A 6334-nucleotide genomic window follows, 5' to 3' on the forward strand; every position below is an offset into this window, starting at 1 on the left:
TCATTTTCTCCAACTCTCTCACCATCTTCCTCCAGCAATCCCAAACTAGCCCCAGGTCCATGCATCACATTATTTTGCAAACTTATTATTTCACAGATAGTCTCCTGGGTATTAGTAATACATTAATGAGGAAAAGAGACATTTCCTGCCCTCACCCAGCTTGCATTCTAACAGGGAAGGGCACTGGGTAAAAGGACTGAAGCTGAGTTGGATAGCAATAAGTTCTATAGAAATAGATAAAGCTGAGGGGTCAGATAGGGAGTGCTGGGGTGTCACAGGTTGGTTTCTCTAGGAGCAAATGTTGAGATGGAGGCTGGGGTCACCACCTGTGAGAGGAAGGAGAAAGAAGCAAGACTGAACAGAGGAAGAATTTGAACCGTGTGGAAATCCAACAAAGCTTTGGGGGCATTCTGGAATGAGGATAGTCCATCAGAGTGCCTCACAGAGTGTGGAAATGGTTGATCCTTTGTAATCTACAGTTGCCAGACCAAGGTTGCAGTGGGAAGGGAGTGACTTTGGATCAGGCACTGTGCGGCCATGGTGGACCCTGGAGGAACAGAGAGCTGGGGGTTGTCTGGTGATTGCTTTTCCTGCAGGTGCCCTTGGAAAGATATCTGGTGGTGCAGCCCTAGTAGCTACCACATGGGGCTGCTTAGGGAAGACCTCACAGAGCAAACTGGGAAAGTTCAAGGAAGCCATCCCTGCAGACACTTGGAGAACGGCCTTACAGACAAGACAGCAGGAGGGGAAGCAGAGACTGTGAGACTGTGTCAGAGGCCTTGTAAGGAGTGGGTGAGCTCCCAGCAGGCAGGACTAAGAGCCACCAGAGGATGCTGGCTCTTTCTAGAGGGAAGTGAGCTGAGAACTGAGGGTGGTAGGTACATTCTTGTAAGAGAACCTGATGCAAGGAACTCACTGATGAGCTATCCAAAGGTGGAACTAAGGCTAAGCCGGGGCAGGCTGTGGGCCAGGGAGGCTGTGACATGCACCTCAGTGAACTGTTGGCGGGTGGGATTCTGCCCAGATGCTGGCCCAACGTCTCAGAACTAGTTGACTGCAAGCATCAGTCAGTGTCTGCTGCCCTCTGGTGGCTGTGCAGGAGATGACCCAACTGGCATCCACTCGTGCTTTCCTTTTGCCAGCAGCCTATGGGCTGTAGGGGCTCACCTTCAACTCCAGGCTATGAAAGCTCTCTTGTCACAGATGGCAGAGGTGTCAGGCAGCACTTAGGGAGAAGCAACTCATCAATTTAGAGACAGGAAGGCAGAGAGAACATGTGGTGTTAATGCAGTGGTGACAGTCTCAGCATCCAGAAGGGCTGAAGCAGGCATCCAGGACTGGAACGGTGAAGCAGGCGCTGTTCCCAAGAGGCAACAACGTGAAGACGCTGCTTGACAGAGTTCTGAGTTCAAGGGCACAGTCACAGACTCTCACACGGGGAGATGAGGGAATGGAACTGGGAAGGCTTGACAAATAGAAAGAAGAAGAACATGATGAAGACCTGTAGGATGAAACAGAGCTGGAGAGCTGGGGGAGTGAGGGCGCAAGAGGACTGTGAACAAAGAGCAAGAATGGAAGCTTGCAGGGCCCCTGGAGGTGTGGCTGCCGCTTTTGCTGATGCGGGAACCCAGAAGCTGCTGCTGCACTCCAGTCACCCACCACTGATGCCAAAGCTGCCAGAGAAGTCATCACTGGCAGAAAAAAAAAAAATGCCTTCTTCCTTCTTCCTGCCTTCCAGGCTACTGTCACTGTGTCCTGGGCAGAGCTGAACTGGAATCCAGCTAGTGAAGCAGTCAGGAGGTGTACTGTGCAGACTTCCAGGGCCTTCAACGGAGAGCACTCCAGGCCAGGGGAGGTGCCGGCTCACTCCTTGCCATGTAAAAGCCTCTTCGCCTTTTGTTCCTTCAGTCCTTCCAATGCCATTCTACTCGATTGCCTTTGTCAAATCCTTCTGTGATTGAATTTTCTGAACTTAACTTTGGCTTGTTCAACACATGTGTAAACTAAGTGGAGGCGAATTCAGGTATTTTGGGACCACAGGCTTGTACAACAGGGGATAAGGTTTTCTTTAAGAAAAAGAATACAACATTGTGAATATGAAATCAGCTTTATTAGGTTTATGGCAAATTCATCTCTGCCTGTTGGGTGATAACCCAACAATCTACTCCGGATGGATATTATAGAGGGAGACTCCTGCACATGAGCCGGGGACACAGTGGTGCTTTCTCAGAGGTATCTTTCCATTCAGAAGAAAAAGAACCATTGATAATAGAATAAATAAATATAGGAAAAATCACTGTTTTACATTGAAGTACAAATTATCCTCCAATTGTATCTAAAGATTTAATATAATACCAATAAAATTCCTAACAAGGTTAATTGCAGCATTTTAATTCCAAAATTGATCTAGATCCTTTATGTTACCCCAATCAAAGTCAATTATGGATGGATTAAAGTCTTAAATGTGGAAAGAAATATGTTGTAACTTATAGAGACGATAAAGAATATCTTTTTTTTTTTTAATATTTATTTTTTAGTTCTCGGCGGACACAACATCTTTGTTGGTATGTGGTGCTGAGAATCAAACCCGGGCCGCACGCATGCCAGGCGAGCGGGCTACCACTTGAGCCACATCCCCAGCCCCGATAAAGAATATCTTTATGAACTTTAGGACAGAAAGACTTTCTTAAAGGAGATTTAGTATGCTCAAACAGTAAAGAAAAAATGTGTTCAACTTTGACTCAGTAAAAGATAATCTAAGCCAGGCACGGTCGCACATGCCTGTATCCCAGTGGCTTGAGAGGCTGAAGCAGGAGGATTGCAAATTCAAAACCAGCCTCAAAAAATTTATCAAGTCCCTAGGTAACTTGGTAAGACCTTGTCTCAAAATAAACAATAAATAAGGCTTGGGATGTAGCTCATCAGTAGAGCACTTGTTCAAAAGCTGGAGGCTTTGGATTTAATCCCCAGTATCCCATACAAACACACACACACACACACACACACACACACGTTTGTGCGCGTGTGCGCAATCACACACATGCTAAGGAGTAATCAGGACTGGATTTGCCTTCTTGCTTAAAACAACGCAAGAAATATACGAATGTATGAAACAACAACTTTCATGAGTTTGGACGTTAGGCAACATAGGATGTGATCCATGAGAAATGAGAACATACAAAATGAGTCCCATGATCAAACTGATGGCCTTGAAAGAGTTCCCAACAAGGAGGAGGAACTAAGGTGGATCCTGGATTACTCCTTGAGTTGGAAAGAGTGTAGGGAGAACTGGGCAGCCAGAATTTCAAGGACATAGTACCAGAGAGGGAAGTGTTGTACAGAGAGTACCTGAAGATCTGCAGAAGGTCATCCTCAAGCATTCAGCAAACGAGGGAACCCCCCCCCATTTACTTATTTTGGGAAAGAAGCATGCAAAATAAGTAAACAGACAAACTAAATAAATAAATAAATAGGCATAGCAAGGGATTTTTTTCAACCTTGCAAAAGGGAGCCATAAAAAAATAGGTAAAATATTAAAGGTGAAAGACCAAAAGCTTTTCCTTAAGATTAGAAATTTTAAAACAAGGATGCATGCTCTCCCTATTTCAAGCTTAATGAACTGAAGAAGGAGGAGGAGGAGAAGAGAAGCAGCAGCAGAGGAAGAAGAAGAAGAAGAAATAAAAGGTATCTAGATTAGAAAATAAGAACTGTCTTTACTCTCTAAGAGCATGATCATGTACATAGAAAGTCCAAAGGAATATTTACAAAGCTACTAGAATTAACAAGTTTAGCAAGGTTGTACGATAATACCAATACACTAGAAACATTTGTAGGCTGGGGGTATAGCTTGGTGATAGAGTACTAGTCTAGAATGTGTGGGGCCCTACATTTTATGCCCAGCAATGAAGAAAAAAATCTATTGAATTTCTATATGACAAGAATGTAAGGGAAATTGAAAATTTAAGAATGCTATTTATGATAGCATAAAATTACAAAATATAATTCTGACAAAAGTTACGAAACACATTAATATTGGAAACTACAAAATACTGCTTAGAGAAATTAAAGAAGGCCATGTATGGTGGTGCAAGCCTGTAATCCCAGAAACTGAGGAGGCTGAGGCAGGAGGATGGAAAGTTCAAGACCAGCTTCAACAACTTAGTGATACCCTATCTCAAAAAAAAAAAAAAAAAGATTGATTTTATCACTCTTGTTATTATTTTTTTTAAGAGAGAGAGAATTTTAATATTTATTTTTTAGTTATAGGCGGTCACAACATCTTTGTTTGTATGTGGTGCTGAGGATCGAACCCCGACCGCACGCATGCCAGGCAAGCGCGCTACCGCTTGAGCCACATCCCCAGCCCTTGTTAAGATATTATTAAGGGCCTGGGTTCGATCCTCAGCACCACATACCAACAAAGATGTTGTGTCCACTGAGAACTAAAAAATAATAAATATTAAAAAAAAGATATTATTAAAAGTGGCATATGTGCCTATAATCCCAGAGGCTAGGGAGGCTGGGCAGAAGAATCACAAGTTCAAAGCCAGCTTCAGCAACTTAGTGAGGCCCTAAGAATTTAGAAAACCCTGTCTTGAAATAAAATGTAGAAAGGGCTGGGGATGTGGCTCAGTGGTTAAGCACCCTGAGTTCAATCCAGGTACCCCCCAAAAAAAGTATTATAAAATAATAATAGGATTTGGGCTTCTTAAGTGATTTGGGAAAGGTTTACAGAGCACAATTTTGCTTAGGAATGGGTGCTTTCAGAAAGTGGGTTAATTCTACATTTGGGTATTTTAATAAATCTTATCTGTCAGGGACAGTACAGCAAGGCTAAAGTTGTGATTGATAAAGAAGCAGAAGTCTTATTAGCTGGGAGAAAGATGTTTGGTAGTTTCTATCTGAGTTGGATAATGTACATGTTTTGTGTTCAACACGATTATGGAATGGTCTACTTTTGTTTTGTTCCATTAAAATAACTCTGACTCTGATGTTTTGTCAAATTGTTTATGCTCAACAGAACACAAAAGACAGCTGTGAGCACCAGATTGGCTCCTGAGGACAGTGGCTGTTTTTCTCTCACACATATCAGTAAGCATAAAACAGCCCATTTTTGGCTGAAGTGTTTAAGTCATTTTGACACAGAGAAGTGATCTTGATTTCCTTTTCAGGGCCAGAGCTTCAGATAAGTGACTACATTCCTTATCTATATTAAACTTGTTGTCTTCACAAAAACAGGACCCTGGATCCTTTCACTTGCTGTGCAGGACAGATAAGTGACCCCTTTACACAAAGCTGTGCTTGGCTTTGAGCTTCTCAAAGACATTGTTTTCTTTAATGTCACCTGAACCCCACTCTTTCCCAAGTCCTAATAACTCTTTTCCCTTTAGTGACAGGCTCTAGGGCTCCACTTGTAAGCAATGAGTCCATACACTTGACTTTGGTGGAATTACAGGTGTCTGTGAGGTTGAGGCTGAATGGGATATAGGGTGTAAGAGATATAAATGGCATTTGAAGAAAGACTTGAAGGAGGTGGGGATTTTTAAATCAGCTGAATCTCCTCCCAGTACTGGGAATGAACTTTGGGGTACTTTACCACTGAGCTACAGTCCCAGTCCTTTTTATTTTATTTTATTGAGACAGGATCTCAATAAAATCGGGATCCCTCTGTGTTCCAGGGAGGTGAAGAATGCACACGCGAACGTGGAGATAAGCAAGCAAGCAGAAACTTATTAAGGAGGTTAAGGTTTAGAAGTGTAAGAAAGCTCCCAAAGGAGAGTATGGTTGAGGCAAGAGTGCCACTAGGGTCTCTTGGTATCCTTTTTTTAAAAGGCACAGGTGGGGAAGTTGACTCCTTGAAACTGTCCTAGAAATTTTAATTGTTAGGCTGAACTGCGAGTTGCCTCCCCCCCAAGAAGGAGTCTTTTGTCCCTTTTTTTTTTTTTTTAAAGAGAGAGTGAGAGAGGGGAGAGAGAGAGAGAGAGAGAGAGAGAGAGAGAGAGAATTTTTTTAATTTTTTTTTTTTTTTTTTAGTTCTCGGGGGACACAACATCTTTGTTGGTATGTGGTGCTGAGGGTCGAACCAGGGCCGCACGCACGCCTGACGAGCGCGCTACCGCTTGAGCCACATCCTCAGCCCTCTTTTGTCCCTTTTAGGAAACACATTGTTGTTTGACATGCTGGAGCTTATCTCAAATGGTGGTTCCGACATCCACCCTCCTTATGCACTCTCACCATTTTACCCCCACTATGATTACCTGTTTCCTCTACTTCATCCCTAAATTGGCCAAGCTGGCCTCCAACTTGCCATCCTTCCAGCCTCTGGAGTACATGG

This window comes from Spermophilus citellus (assembly GCF_964194105.1).
Source record: "Spermophilus citellus genome assembly, chromosome: 3".
Taxonomy (NCBI): domain Eukaryota; kingdom Metazoa; phylum Chordata; class Mammalia; order Rodentia; family Sciuridae; genus Spermophilus; species Spermophilus citellus.